The sequence below is a fragment of the Antedon bifida genome, chromosome 5 (assembly GCF_963402885.1).
Source record: "Antedon bifida chromosome 5, ecAntBifi1.1, whole genome shotgun sequence".
NCBI classification, from domain to species: domain Eukaryota; kingdom Metazoa; phylum Echinodermata; class Crinoidea; order Comatulida; family Antedonidae; genus Antedon; species Antedon bifida.
Window position 1 is genome coordinate 13556046 of NC_136230.1, and position 17714 is coordinate 13573759.

Genomic DNA, 17714 nt, shown 5'->3' on the forward strand with positions numbered 1-17714 from the left:
TATTAGTCATGTTACTGTTAAATATTCCACTAAAAGGCTGAAATGAAGAAATTTAGTTCATGAAAAATGTTGTGACGTCATCATAATGGCCACTCGAATATTCATTCATTCATATTCACATTTATTTCAACAAATGGGTTCCACCCACTTTTTTTTTCTTAAGTTTTCACACAGAGACCATCAGCGAAATTGCTAGTAAATGCCTAACTCATGAGAATTATGGCCAATTCTCCTAGCCAGCAGACTTTTTTTCATCTAATAGGTAGACTTAAATATATTTTTTCTTCAGTTGCTTGCATTTGCCCCTTTTTAAAGAAAAAAAACTGGCTAAGGGTGCACTTGCCATGTAGGGTGTTACTGGTTTTGATAACATCCTCTTCCCATGTACCCGTATTTATGTGTAATTAATAAAATGATATTAAGTAGTTCATTTAGATGTGTAGTAGCTACACCTGAAAGAGTCAATTTCAATCAACTAAGTTTAATACATTTTAAAATAAGGCATTAGACCTAATAATAGTAACATTATTTTAAAGAATAATACTCTGTCTCCGTAAAAAAAAAGTTTGTGTCACTTCAAGTTGTAAGATTTGCCTTCACCTATTATTAATGTAAAAGAATAATACTGTGTCATTCTTTTTGTTGTACATTATTAATAGGAGCATTTTCACTAAATGAGTTCAAGTTGCATATGTGTTCATAGGCATCATATTTTGAAACTACAAATGGTCCAAACAATCTAAAATCTTAGTAAATTACCCAATTTTTCTACCAAAGATGAACAAATACATATAAAATGCTTGTACCAGATTTGAACAAAATTGCAAATGATTAAGTATTTTTCCGCGATAGTTTTTGAATGCTGTTTTACAGTGTTTTATTATTAGTCCAAATAATAAATTTCAATTACCAATACAAATCTAACTTTCCAATATAATTGTATTACAATTTTGGAATTAAATGCTGTTTTATGTGTGGAACAAACTTACACTATTAAATATTAAGTGTGTGTAATAATTAGTCATTAATTAGCTATTATTTGACATTTATTTTTTCGTTATTTAAAATCTACGCGAAAAAATCGGAGAGGACGCTGTTTTGCTGGTAAATAGATTAGGTTAGTGTGTGTGTTATTCTTCCGCTCGAGTATTCTTTAACTCACAGACTTCATCGCACAGGTACGGAGCTCCCAATTATTTTTGTATTCTTATACTACAGGAAAGGTTATTCCATTTTGCTAAAGGAACCTTTAATTAATACAATATGTTTATTTATTTTCAATTCATTCAATCAAGGAAGGAAACTAACGTCTAAAAAAATAAAGTATGAAACATAATGAATTAAAATAATAAGTACTTCCAATATGAGAAAATGTATTATCAATGTGTAAAATATCTAGCAATGCATGCCTTAATAGTAAATTGACGAGTCTCACTAAATATTGTAGGCTAGCTAGAGTGGTGGTTCAGTGTATGGAACCGGGAAGAGATTCGCTCTAGCCGCGTATGCTTATTAGTCACTCCGCGAGAGAGGTCGGCCTACGGGCAGGCCTTGGTCTTCTTTAATGGGGGCCTAGCTCGTGTCTACCAGAGTGCCTCGGCGGGCTCTACCTTCTACCTATACCCAGTAGAAGGCAAGGCCGATGCTAGACAAGACAATTTTTAAATAGGGAAGTTACTAGTAGTAGTTCCATTTATTTCTAGTTTAATAAATCAAATAATGTACACTTATACTACCTAAACAAAAACAAATTATGAAATGTGATGAAATGAAATAATAGTTACTGTTACAGGAAAATATGTTATCGACGATGGAGTAATAAAATATATCAACAATAAATTGACGAGTCTCTGGCCAGCAACTAACTAACTAACTCTTATACTTACAGCAAAGTTGTCTCAAAGAAAGCTTGAGTTGAAATAATTTCTTTGAATACTAAAAACAGGACCTAATGATGAAGGCTGCCTAGCCTACTACATACTACTAGCACTAGTATGCACTATACAAATTTAAAACCATCCATTATATTATATTCTATACCTGTACGACCACTGTAAAAGCCATGTTACAGTTTATGAAATGTTTAATATTAATAAACAAAAATTTACTGTCCGTCTCAATTTCTACATTGCAGTCAACGGAAGATGGTAGCAGCCAAATATTATTAAGCATCTTTATTAGTGTATCAAATCAAATTTCTCAATACTGTACTATACTAGAAGGTCTCTTGAAAAACTTGGAATGGTTTAGCACCACTCGCAGGAGAGCGGCATGATTTAGAGGTACAGTACCACCAAAGCAAAGCAATTTTTATCAGTTCACATCATTTGTGTGTGGTAAGTAGCTTCTCAGAGATTATACCTTAATTCTCATCCTAAAAAGTACTTATTACACTTAACAACAAATTCTGTGAGAAATATATATATATTTTGTTTGCTGCATGGTAACATTAAAAGCTAATTTTATTGTATCATTACTAAAATATCTAATGCAGTGACGTATTTATATTTTTCAGCTACAGATATGGACAATTTATGTAAAAGTGTGGGTGTACCCATCAATGAGAATAAACCAGGTAATGTGTTTGTATATGTAGAGTAACATATATGTAGAATAACATATACATAACTGTACAATAGCATCATCCAAATCAATCTACTATAAAACCAATGCATCTTTCGGATAGGTAGAATCAGTTATTGGTGTGCCACCACCCTTTACCAAATCAGTCAATAATGAAATATTTGGCCCTTTTGTAAATTGTGAAGTTGATCAACAATAAAATAATCTGGTCATTGTTATTGATATGAGCATTAATTTTTTTATTGATGTCTGGGCTCATGTACATTAATAATTTGACTTCATCAGGCTGGGTGAGTTGGTATGATTGCTGCACATTAATACTCGCAAAAGCCTGTGTAATTAACTCATATAGTCATAGTGTATGTAATATTTTTAAATCCTTATTGTATATAACTGTATGTAAATGGTATTTTAAATGAATAACTATCTAGAACAATTAAACTTGGCTTGTTGTACATCCTATTACTGTATTCTTCTCGTCTAGCGCGTTTACCAGTGGCATATTCTGTATACTGGAAATTCTTCCTTTATATGGTAGCCGAACAAGTGTACCATCATAAAATTACCTGTTATGGCTGACTGACTGCAGTTTGGTGTTAGTGTAAATGTTGTTGATAATTAATTAAAGCAAACAAGTCAAATACATTATTAGTGCTTTAATATAGTTTAATTTCACGGATCGCAACATGTATTAAATTTTATTTCAGTTGGTTACTAATTAACATATTTAATAAAAAACAAAAGATACTATTGTAAAGTAAATGAAATCAAAATTAATAAAATAATATTTATTATGTATAGTCAATCAATTAAAATCTTTTGAAATTGTATTATAGAGGTAAAACATTTTGCATAAACATTGTGTAAATGTACATTTATAGTTGCATTATTATACATTAAAATATAGGTCCGATATCATTTGGGTAATGGAATGTACACACAATTGAGATACTATGGGGAACTACATATTTTTATTGAGTACAGTCTCCCCTAACTTTATGAACGTAAAATAATTCATAGTTAATATTTTTACTTGAAAAAGCATTTTTAATTTTTAAGGGTGCTATTTTGTTACAATTGTAACTTCTATGCTTTGGCAGTGTCACTCTAGATTTAAAAAAGATTTGCACACATGGACAATACATAAAGTTAAAGTTGTACAAGATATTTGTTCAATCATATACGAACCAAGTACCATATTATATTTGATATGAAACAACAAACAACTTTCTATTTTGTATTTGCATTATTAATATGTGACATTAATGGTGACTTTTTCTAACCCCAGTTAAAACTTCATTTTTGAAAATAAACAAACCAAACTTGGCATAGAACGACCCTACTGTCTAATATTTTTGTGCACAATGTACAGTACATCTGAATAATGGTGGACATCATTTCAACAAATTTGTTCTATCCTCTTTTATTGTATTTGAATCACTTCGATTTCCACAATGAATCATGTATTTCTTCAAATAACTGTAAAAAATATTATTAAATCACATTATTAGTTGATAATAGGGTTAGTGTAACTACTGTATGTGCAAATCATTATCTGATGACATTGCCCAGATCCAAGTAATTTAAATAAATATGCACTGAAATTTCTCACCATAGAAATTGCCCTTCTTATATTTTCATACAGCATTAATAGTATCAAATTCTAGGAGGTACGAGGGTGGGAAAAATTCATGACGATATCTTTTATTTCTGAAAGCACAGCTACAACCATCTGGAAATAGAAATGTTTTAAATTTAAATACAGAACTGTAAGCCTACTGTATTTGGTTTGAAACATACGTACAAATATAAATTTAATCACACTAACCAATTAGATGTTTTTTTAAAAAAAATTGTTATCTAGAAGAATACGAAATCCTAAAGTCTATCATAGGATTTATAGATCGACCACAGAAGAGCGAGAAAAATGCTGTGAAGTGGGTAGAGGGTCCCATTTCAAGAAATAATAAATGTTTTACATAGCATTCAACTTTACTTGGATACGCATCAGCTGTCATGGATATGAGTTGGTATGGGTACGGGACGGGGTTGACCGGACATATTTAGTAGTTTAGTGCTGTAGTTTGTAGCAAAAATGTAGTTAAACATCATTAGTTTAATTTTATCTCAAGAAGACCGGGAAATGGATGATACTACTGGGCCTAGCCATGCCATAGGTGGATCGCCATTGGTTAGCCTAGCTAAGGGGGTGGGGGAGGGGATACTGGCTCACCCGTACCATAAACAAACTCGTACCATAACAAACTCGTACCCATGCCACTCTTACCCATGCCAAATTGTATATATTTTGGTCAGTTCATACCCGAATCGAACATTATACTACTACTACTAGGCATTTAGCATTTAATTAAACTTGGGTATGAATCATATATAAAATGTGTTAGGGTATAATGAGGCCTGGCCTCATAGAGCAATCAGCTAGAGCATCCTGAGGCGGATGCATGGGTAAATAATCACGGCTAGCCTAGCCTACTAGATAGGTCTAGCTAGGCCTACTACAGGCCACCACTAGGCTAGGCCTAGCTTACATATATTTATATATACTTATATCTATATTTATTTATACTTATCTTGGCACAAAACTGCACGGTCTCCTTAGGCAGGCTAGAAAGGGTTGACATACGATCGGTCGGGTCGGTTCAAGCATGGTTCAAGAGGGTCCTCCAAGTTATAATTATTGATAGGGGGGCTTGGTATTTAGGAGGACTCGTCCAAGGCGATATCGGACCCATTTTAGAGACGATCAGGTCAACCCGTACCAAATTTGGCGAACTTGTACAGACATTTCGCTAACTAATTCTTGGTGGAAAATCATCGACATTTTTACTGAAATATCCTGACAGTTTGCTTAAACAGAAATCTAAATCCTAGAATTGCATACACTGTTCGAAACATACACAAATCTAGGGCCTTGGCCTCCTAGTTTAACCCAGGTCTATAATAATGTTCACCAATCACGAGCGAGTTCCATTGTTTGGTTGGGCCTACGACTCGACTCTGGTTGCCGGCGGACAATTTCACATTAGATGAATGAAGTTTTACAGTAGTACAGTACTGGGACATGCAACAGTGACACATGCGTGATATGGACGGGCCTGTTATGGTCGCTTGACATGAAACAGCGCAGCAGTTTCTTGTTGTTAGACATGAACCGTACGAGAATCGGGTGCTGAAAATGTAGCGCTACCGAGACGACGAAACTACTGTCTTATGGCTATGCACAATATTTGTTGGCGTTCCAGATAATTATATTTTATTGTTTAGGTGGTTTAGTATTATTTATCATTTTCAAACAAATTTTAAAAGCTTATTTATGCATGGAAATAGTGTAGATTTCTTATCTTCTAAATTAAATGTCAACTGTATACGTGAAGCATAATTATCAATACATTTCAGTTCCAACTTATCTTTACATACATAAACTGCATTATCAAACTTGGTTCTTAATTGATATGACAATCCTTATAGCAGCTTAAAAGAAGGTATACATATATGGGATTGGGTGCAGTAGCATCTGACAAACGACATGCTTCGATAACTGCTGTAAAATTAACATGGGATGAATTTGAACCAGAACACTGGGGTAACCCCATATTCATCACGAAAGATGCCCTGGATTATTTATCATCCTCTTTTAAATCAGATGTAATTAGAATTATATGGACCTCAACACCATTCCTATTCTAGATAAATGTCATTCATACTCATTGGGAGTAGGCTGGTTTATTTAGCAGAAACAAGATATCCTTTAACTTGCATCAGCTTATCCTTTGACCAAAATTACCAGCATTAACCTTAAAGATGGGAGCCAATAATCAAATTTCTAACATTGTATCAACTTGTCAACTAACTGATAAAGCGAAAATAAATTCTCAAAGTAAAATTTACAAATGATAACCTGTTTCAGGTTAAAACCTTTTTTATTGGTTTATTTATCATAAAATATCATTGTTTTTTGGTCTGGTTGTACAATGTTTATTAAATGGACGTCTACCTGGTTTTCTCTCGCGATGTATTTTTATGAGCTAGGTCAAATTGGATAGAAAACAAACTTCCTAGCTACTGTAATTTGTGCTACTTGAAAATTGGACCAGATTCAATTTTCCTATAAAAATGATATAATTTCATGAAAAAGGGCCATTATAAAATTGTAAATATTGGTAACAATTGTATTGATTGGATTGGATTGGATCGCCGCTGGGATTAGTCCTGGAACCAGTATAATAGAGCAGGTTAATTACTTTTTATACCGCATGCAAAAATCCCCCCTCCCTCCCCTTTGGAGTTATCCGCCGCTTTTTTAGGGCTCCTCCAAGGCAATTATTAGAGAGGTTTCGCAATCTTACGAATACGATAACGAAAACGGATACGTCACGCGCACGTATTCGTGTTCGTAAGCCAGTAAAAAGAGAGGTTTCGCAATCTTACGAATACGATAACGAAAAAGGATACGTCACGCACACGTATTCGTAAGCCAGTAAAAATCTGTTTCGCATGGCAACGAAATATTGAGGGCGCCGTCCAAAATATGACTGCGGTAAATTTGAGCGAAGCGCAGGTACGTGTTGCTTGGTGCTTGGCTGCCTAGGCCTAGCGTAACATCAAAGCGAGTGAGGACTTTAAAAACTGCTATTTATCAAAATTGACATGCATTTTAGTAAATTACTTTAGTAAATTACTTTCAATAAATCTATAATTATATTATAATCATGAATCGTTCCTGATTCAAATTCAGAATGTGCAAAATAAATCAAAAACTATACTCGTTTTGTAGTTACGAATATGGCTGGTGATAATACGCTTTACGAATAAGAAATGGGGAGCAGCTCAAAAGTTTCACAAATTCGTGACGTATCCGTTTTCGTTATCGGTAATAGGGAGGTTTCGCAACCTTACGAATACGATAACGAAAACGGATACGTCACGCATTTGTGAAACTTTTGAGCTGATCCCCATTTCTTATTCGTAAAGCGTATTCGTGTTGACGAATATCACCAGCCATATTCGTAACTACAAAACGAGTATAGTTTTCGATCTATTTTGCACATTCTGAATTTGAATCAGAAACGATTCATGATTATAATATAATTATAGATTTTATTGAAAGTAATTTACTAAAGTAATTTACTAAAATGCTGGTCAATTTTGATAAATAGCAGTTTTTAAAGTCCTCACTTGCTTTGATGTTACGCTAGGCCTAGGCAGCCAAGCACCAAGCAACACGTACCTGCGCTTCGCTCAAATTTACCGCAGTCATATTTTGGACGGCGCCCTCAATATTTCGTTGCCATGCGAAACAGATTTTTACTGGCTTACGAAAACGAATACGTGCGCGTGACGTATCCGTTTTCGTTATCGTATTCGTAAGATTGCGAAACCTCTCTAATAAGGTTATTGATTATACGTATTACGTAATTAGTTTAGTAGCTTATAGTACCTTTTTAGTAGGGCAAAAAAGACAATTCGAGCATAAGCAACAAAATCCAACTAACTGTTATTTGTAAAAGTATAATTTAAATGCAGAAGCTCACAGTAAGTTTACGTCTTTGTACCATGTTGTTTATGTAAAATTTATGTAACATTTTATGTTTCCTGATAATTGGAATGTAATCAAATTAAATTTGTCAAATCAGAAATCACTATAAAGTTTGACTGATGAGTTCAAGTTCAATTTGAAAACATCACTGATGACGCAATAGCTAAACATTAATTATTACCTCCGCCAAGGAGGTTATATTTTCACCCCTGTATGTTTGTGTGTGTGTTTGTGTGTCTGTCTGTGAACAGCCTGGAGGCCACAGTTTTTATCCGATTCTCACCAAATTTGGCCACAATAATCTATGCCCCAAAAGCTCGGAGGAATTCGAATTTGAGGGGAAAAGGTCATAGGTCAAGGTCACAACTAACAAAAAACTATTTTACTGCCTAGTTTTTATCCGATTCTCACCAAACTTAGCCACAATGATCAATGACTCATCATATAATTGTGGTTACATTTTGAAGGGTCAGGGTCAAAGATCAAGGTCCACAAAAAAAAAAAAAAAAAAAATAATAAAAAAAAAAATCTCAGCGGGACTTAGACCAGCAACTGTGGGAGGCTGGATACATAACCATTACACCAAACTCTCATCCACAACTTTGTAGTGTGCAGTTAGCCTATTTACACTTAGAACTAATAAAAAAAATGTAAAAAAATATATAGATACATTTTATGTAGGGGAATTTTACAGTAGGCGGAGGTTTGTACTTTCGGAGTACCCTCTAGTTATACATATTATTGTCAACATAATCGCGTTGAAGGTATTGCTGTAAATGTACGTAAATATCATAGTACAGCATACGGACAAAAAATATAACATGATGAAACTAGTCTATCTTCGTATACTAAGCGACTTACATTATATACCTGACATAATTATTTGAAGTATGTATATCCCAATATATTTGGTTGGTGTCATATGGGCAATTTTAAACTCACACGTTATTGAAAAAAAAAAACAGTATTATTTTAAGCTTATACACTACAGTATATTTAAATTATCTACTTATTAATATTTATATATTTTTTTCTCTTTTTACTTTTGGTTATATAAAACATGTTACCGAGAAACGGAAAACATTCTTGTTGAAATTCACACAGATTGCACTATTTTCTGTATACTTAAATAGGTTCTCTTTTCGTACATGTGTTGGGAATAGAAAATATTTCAATTCAAACATAGTGGCACACAACAATGACAAAAATGTGTGTTACGTTCTTGTCACTAGAACCATTCTTGCGACTGAGTTGAACTTCGAAAATGCCGATCAGATGTAAAAAAAACGTTACGGTACAAAGAGAATAAATTAGCAATTGTCACTGCATACTCATCAAACTAGCCGCCATCGAGCAAATACTCAATTCACAGTCATTCAGATTAACAAAAAATGCACTTATTTTCGGATGATTTTTTTTCTTATTTAATTTGTGTATTGTTTTATATTATTGTAGATCGTTGTTAGAAATAAGGATGTGATCGAGTCGACTTTAGATTTGCAAGTAACAGAGGTGCATTTCTCTTGTCCGTTGTCAGATTGTTATTGAATCTTTGTTGTTGATTTCTCTAATACTTATGTAATTAACCACTTTTCGTCACCCTGCATAGTAGGTATTAACAATATGTATTAGAACTCTAGTAACTGTCCTTTTCCGATATCTATTTTTCGACTCAATGTATTTCATTTCTTTTATGAATATGAACAGTTTGTCTTAAATGAAAGTTAAATTGAATTTGAATTGCGTGTTTATTGTATTAACAATTGTCTGTAATTTTAGTATTAATTTGTTTAAAATGAATCTTTTGAGGGTTAGTTTTATAGGGACAATACTACTATTTTGATTTGTTTTGGCCATTAGTGCAATTAAAGCGTAATTAATTCAGCAATCGTCATATTCCATTTAGAAATACTACGTCCTGTAAATGACTAGAATGTTCTCATGGTTGTATCGCGCCTTTCCACGTATCATTTTATCGCATCCCATCATATTACTATTGAAACCGAATTGAAAATTTTTAAAAAGCTTTTTATGATGGTCACAAAATGCCAAGATACATTAAAGGAACGCTCATCGACAGATCTATGTATAGTAATGACAAATATACAAACAATGATGTTGTTGTGATGTCGGGGGTGGGTGTTAGGTGTAGCGCCGTTTATTCGAGGGAGGCGTTTGTTGGTAACATGTTATAATAAATTAAATTCCCCTAGATATGAACAAGTACAACACCGTATTTGATATTTTAAAGAAATAATAACAGTAAGCAATTGTATGAAAATGCTTGGTAAATAAATAGATATAGCAGTCAATGAATTATTCAACACATATAATTGTGTTTGTGTTATAATACAATATTACAAAATACAATGGCGGGGCGTTTATTAGAGGGTGGAGGTTGCATTATTATATTGAAAATATGTTTTTAGTTGCGTGCAACGCGACTCTACAGCTCACTATGTCGGTCGGTTGGTCGGTCGGTAAACACTAACTTATGACCTTATCTTGATATCAGTTTAATCTAGCTAAGTCAATTTTTCACAGTATATTCCTTATGGCCATGAATCGTTGTGGTTATGTTTTCACGGTGCGCAATAAAAAAATACGCAGTCTACGCACGATTTAACGAAATCACGTTTGTAATCATATCTTCACAAGCATGAATCACAATTAAATAAAATTTGGTACTCATAAATTTCAGGGCATAAATCATCATATGGCAATACAATTACGTGCGTAGCGCATGTAACGCATGCGTACGCGCGCTTAAAATTTTTAAAATTGTCAACATTTATTTTCGATGAAAAAAGAGTACGTTTTAGGCAATTTTAAGCGTTTAAAAAATTGACATGAGTGCGCAGATTTCTGCACGCGCACTGCGCGTTAAATGTTAATACGCACTCTTTTTGCCCGATTTTTGTTTTCTTGACTTACTTTTCAACTCGAAATTACGTTATACGAGCACGTCAAAAGTGACAGTCTACGCACGTGTAAATTAAAAAAAATATAAATGTTTTTAAACATTTTCAACATTTTTAAACATGTTTAGCAATTTCGGTCGGTTGGTCGATCGGTTGCTAGGTTGGTCGGTCGGTCGGTCGGTCGGTAAACACTAACTTGAGCACGCGACTGCAGCCATCTATATGGCCTTGTTTCAAATAAATGCGATAGGCCTAATTGGTATAACCCTTCCTCCATGGTATAATCAATACATTATTTAGTTTAAACATGGAGGAAATATACAGATATTTGTATATTTCCTCCATGGTTTAAATCAAACACCAAATCATCAGTAAGCGGTTTCGGCATAAATCAAACGTTTTAAACGGCTTGCAACAAGATATGAACAAGTACAACACCGATTTGATTTATCAAGAAGTGATAACAGTAAACAATTGTATGAAAAAGCTTGGTAATTAACTCAAATACCAACAATGACAATCATCAGTGTGCCGTTTCGGCATAACGAAGACGTTTTAAACGGCTTGCAACATGGCTCAAAGTATCTCGGGTCTCAACGGCGATACACATGCAGAAAGCGCGCAACCTGTTTAAACCTAACATCTCAACCACTCGGCTACCATTCGGCTATATCGGGGTTTTACCTGATTTCAAATACATCTATGATGGCTATAATCAGTTCTCCCGATAAAAGCCTAATGTAATTTTTACCGACGCAATTTCTGATATTTAAAATTGTATATACTGATTTTACAATTTCCCACGCAATACACTTTGATGGTGTCTTATAATTGATTAAAATCGTTGTTTTGCAGTATAATTACCGGCACTAACATGTTGTATGATGTGCTAATGTAAATTAAAATGTTAATTTCAAGTACTTCTTAAAATGAACTTGACCTTGCACTTACGAAAAAACACCAATAGTTATCTAACAACACGCATACCTTACTTTAGCGCAACAACCGAAAGAATGAATGATTATTTATATATAAAATGCTTAATTCTGGAATAGGTAGACACAATGTTAAACGCATATCACCAACTCCATGTCGGTTCTCACCCTAGCTGTTCCATATGTCTAATGTCTTAGAAAGATATTATTATGGTTTTTTTTTTTTAAATGTCAGATGTCATCGGTATACTTTTATCCGTCGGCGGTAACGTTATTTCCGGGTTCATCATCACTTTGCGATTTCCGGTTTGCAACTACAACGTGGCCGTTATTGGCTGGAGTCACAATAAAACCTCTGTATAAAACTCGTCTTTCTCTCCTTAAACGACAAAATGAACTATTTTATATTAATTATACCGCAGAAGAATATGGTTTAGCTATTTAATAATAATGAATGAAAAAAAAAACTTAGACTGTTTTAAACAAGGCCAACAGCTATAAGTCGCGTGCTAAAACGCATAGTGATACCGGACCGACAGACAGACCGACCGACCGACATAGTGAACTATAGAGTCGCGTCCACGCGACTAAAAACGTAATAAAGAAATGCCTCATATCTATATTATAAGTGAGAGAGTTTGTACCTTTGTCTGTTTGTTTGTTTGTTTGTTCGTTATACAAATTTTTGTTATTGCACGTAACCTAACATATGGGGTATCAAAATGACCGCAATTGTACCGGGAATGTTCTAAACTATATTTCAACAGGGGCCAAAATGTGCTCAAAATGGCCCACTTTTTCCCACTTTCGATGTTTGTTCGTTATACAAATTTCTGTTTCTGCATTTAACCATACATATGGGGTATTAAAATGATCGCAATTGTACCGGGATGGTTTTAAACTACATTTCAAAAAGTCCGGGTTGGGGTTCAGGGGATAGTGGGGATTTTGCTTAGGCTAGGGGTGGTAGGCTATCAAATTGACCAGAATTGTAGTAGGAAATTGTTAAAGTATTTTAATTATCACTGGGAATGGGCTTGGAGTTTATGGTGGGGATGTAGGCCTATCACCATGACTGAAACTGTACTGGGAATGTTTTAAACTACATTTGAAAACTGCCACTGAGGGATTATAGGTTGGGAGTGATGGCTAACATTATTAGTACTGGAACCGTCTAAACACATCACCCAGTATCTGGGGTGTGTTGGGAAGGAGGAGGGGAAGAGGGAGGAGGGGGAGCGGAAATACTGGCGTAATGAAGTATAATGATTAGAATTGTACTAGGAAAAGTTACTACATTTGAACTGTCCTGGGGTAGAGTTAAGGTTAGTTAATTGTGGCTGGGATGGTTAGAGGAAAAAAAAAGGCTGGGGGGCCGCAATACCAAAATTAGATATTTTAATTATCAGCCAATATGACACCTATTCATTTACACAGTATACAACGTAGTTAAACCATAGGCATATCATAGCTATGTATACCCCTCTCATTTTGAAGCTGAAGTTGAATTGAATTTGTCGTGGGAAGAATTTGTTTTTTTAAAAAAAGAGTGTGGGGTGTTGGTGAGTATAGGGAGATACTGGAGTCGGGTGTTATGTACTGTGAAGGCTTTAAACTAATTTTGAAACCCGCCCTGTTTTTTTTAAAGACAGTACTTGTCAGGAATCGACCCTATTTATGTCCTTGCTTGAATATCGGGATCATTCATTTGAAAAAATAATATTAAGTTCGTTGGTGACATCTTGCTTGAATGTATCCAGGTCCAGGGCTTTAAATTATCGCGACTTAAACACTATCTTTGGTTGATCTGACTTCCCAATAACCCTTGATGAAGCAGCGGTGTATGTTATTACCGGTACGCCCTTTAAATTGTAAAATTAAACGCTTTTTTTTAAATCACACTGAATTATAGGCCTATAGCACATATTATTATTAATTTGTGTAACACTTACATTGTCCTGAATATCCAATTTAGCACCTGCCTTGAGCAAAAGGGAGCAAATATCTGTGTGGCCGTTTACAGCAGCGAAAATTAAAGGTGACGATCCATCCTGAAATATTACAAACATAGCATTGTTCAATCTACAGCAAAATGTTTAATATTATACTAAATCAATTAGATGTGATCAATTAAACATAACATGAATTTAAATAATACTACATTGTTAAATTCAATAACGAGTATTAACATTTGATAATGTATTGTATCGTATGCATTTGTCTTGCTTGTATAATAATTGTATAGTACTGTAGACCTACATGTAAAACAAATAAGTGTTTCTTTGCCTGAAATTTAAACACATTATCCGGTAGTGCTAACTAGTCTCAGTGTAATTATAATAAAGTGACGTTTGAACTGGCAGTTACAGCTAAAAATATATCCAGGCTCCAAATTTTGTTCAGATAACACATTTCGACATTTGATAGAGACAATACTGTAATCGGTTGAAAATGATTGGTCGTAACATTATTTTATTAGTATTAGTGTACCGAACACCATAATAGTAGGTAAAATGTGTAATTGAGAGCGTTTTATTTGACACGACAAAGCGTGTGAACTCCTAAAAACGTACAGTATCAATAATGTAGTATATTATACATTTTGACATGATAATAACCGTGCCTAATTTTAGACAGCAATCAGGCGAAAGCAACGTAGCTTCTTTAAAAAAAAGTTGACAATACCACAGTACGCATTTGGTGAAATGGAACTAATTCGCCTTAAAAATACTAATTTAAAAATATCATAATTCAACTCAACCTTTTAAATATCTGATAATCAGAGCTGTGAGCGCGTGCAAATTAACCATCTAAATGAATATTTATTTACTAAAGTTAACATTATGTTTTCTATTCGAGAAACGTTGTTGTTATGGGAACACACTAAGTGGTTGGTGTTACTTCACACTAACGATATATTGAACCATTATGTTAATTAGTCTCCTTTACACAGACCTTTGTCATAATTATGCGATGATTTGAAATTCAGATAGTTGTAGTATTGATGTTATGTTACTGAGGTGTATAGTATGCCACATGCAATGTGGATTGTTGAACATTTTAATTTATTGATGATAAAAAGTATATTATTATTGTAACCGAATTAGTCATGACATACGATGAATTTAAATCAGTGTTTGCATCATGTTATGAGGTATAGTAGTATTATATTATTATTGTAACCGAATTAACATTTTTAAAGTTTTATAGAAAACAAATACTGGTTCGTAATGTCCGACACTCTGCACTAAACATGGCCATGCATTTAATATGAAATTATTTTAACAATAATATTATTTGTACATTATAAACGATGTAGTCATTCTTTGTTTGTCATTGAAAGTAATGGTAAATGTATAATTTGCATAGTGTTCCATATCGTTTATGAACGTGTTATAATGTTGATTCTGTTCTGGTTGGCGATGTGTAAAAATGAAGATCAAATAATTAAAATGTTAGACTTAATCGTGATCTTTGAAATTGTAATCATTATTATTGTCTCAATGTTAATATTTAAAGCAATCTTTTCTTTATTTTTTATGTCATTTGACCCAAGCCTAAATAATATGAAAGTAATCTTTAGAAAATAAATAGTACATATCTATAATCCGAATGTGGATATTGGTATAATATGAATAATTAAATGACTTTCTCTCTGGGCTTCCGATTTAAGTGAAGTAGACATTATTTTATTATGACCTACAGTAGTAACTTTCTACCGCTATTTTTATAATCATGTTACTACTAATAACCAACCATAACATCATTGATAGAGAACCAGATATAAACAAGACGCATCAGAGGCGATTGGATCCGACGACGAGGAACCTAAACCATCAACAGAGACGAAGGCGCCCACCAGTCACGTGAATGAACCTGTCATATCTTCTGAAGGATCTGTCTGAAAAGGACAGCGAAACTGCAAAGCAGGTTAGTTTTACTAATTGTTTTTTTTTTCGAAAAGAATTAATAATTCACATGCCGTATCGTTACATAAAATACAGAGTGTACATAATCATCGCGAAGCCATAGTAATTATTTCATTAACATGCATAGGGTCTAGTCTAACACAAAAATCTGAAAAGAGGCCTAGAAATCAATATAGGGGAAGTGGAATGCTACCGGCAGTCAACATAGCCAGATATTCTATTTAATCCCTTCTGATCACTCTAAGCTTTTTTGCATAGACTACACCCCACCGTCGTCTTCTAATACTAATACTGGTACGTGTAATTTTCACATGATATCCAGCTCGCTAGACCGAATTGACCAAATTCGCTTCACTCCCGATAAAAATCATGTCTACTATTCTGTTGTAGCATGATACTATGATACATTTCAAACATTTTTGTTTTAAAGTTGTCGATATCTTGTCGCCTCTGCTTATCATTACTGGCTCAAAATAATCCACGTCAACATTGGCAAATGGTGGTGTATCGCATGTTTTGTCTTAGTTTTATCTTTTCCATGTATATTTAATAAGCGTTTTCTCTGTTTATCCAGTAAGATTCATTCAGCTTTGTTGGCATGATACTTCTATCACTGTGACCATAATTCAAATGAGTATCTTGAATAACGAAATCAGCAATAGTTGTTCCCAAAGAAATGAAAAATAGTGCTTTTTAATAGGCTGGAATTGCTTTTACAGCCACAAAAACTGTCAGTACTTGGCTTGATGGTGAAATAATGCAACTTATGCGACAACGTGATTGCACGCATAAAAAGGCTAAACAATCTGGTTTAGAAATAGATTGGAACACCTACAAAACGTTACGGAATAACGTTACTGATAAAATCCGGACCAAAAAAAGTGAATATTTTAAATCAACCATCTAAAATAACAAAGGTGATTCGTCAATGCTATGGAAGAAACTAAAAGAGGTCCTTCCAAGCAATAAAAAATCTGCCCCAAATTGTATTATTTCCAATAATGGAATTACAATCAACAATCCTGACGACATTGCTGATATATTGAATGAACATTTCTCCACAATCGGTGAACGTATGGTGAATGCAACAACCAGTAGTATATTTGAATCAAACCAAAACGTCTCTGAGTCAAATTCACTCGAACAATGTATATTGCCAGACATCACAGAAGAATTTGTTCAAAGTCAAATATTAGTAATGTCTGCTGGTAAAGCAACAGGTCCAGACGACGTCAGTGTAAAAATGCTAAAACTAGCTTACCCACACTGACAAAGTCATTAACCCATGTCCTAAACCTGTCAATACGATGCGGACATTACATTACAGAGTGGAAAAAGGCCTCTGTTACACCTATTCACAAAGGAGGAGACAAAAGTAACACTAATAATTATAGGCCAATTTCCATCCTACCAAATGTTTCAAAAATGTTAGAAAGGTGGGTACATTCGGCGTCTATTCGTACCTTGATGTGAACAAGCTGATCCCATCTTGTCAATCAGGGTTTAGACCGTTTCATTCAACTGAAACAACGCTACATGACCTAACCAACGAGTGTTTACATGCCATGGAACAGGGTAAAATGACTGGTACTGTTTTCATAGACCTGAGCAAGGCATTTGACTCAGTTAATCATGAAATTCTGTTAAAAAAAACTCAAATGTATGTGCATGTCACCATCCGTAATGGAGTGGTTTAAATAATATTTAAGTGATCGCAGTCAATATGTAAACATTGGTGGCACAACATCGAAGACGCGACCACTAAACATTGGTGTGCCACAGAGTTCGA

The 17714-nt window shown here is 34.0% G+C and overlaps 1 protein-coding gene across 1 annotated transcript in view; it reads right to left on the reverse strand.

Annotated features, from left to right (window-relative positions):
- LOC144842636 (uncharacterized) overlaps nucleotides 1-17714 on the reverse strand; it is a 173169-nt gene that overhangs the window by 48723 nt on the left and 106732 nt on the right. The gene's annotated exons all lie outside the window — the stretch shown is intronic.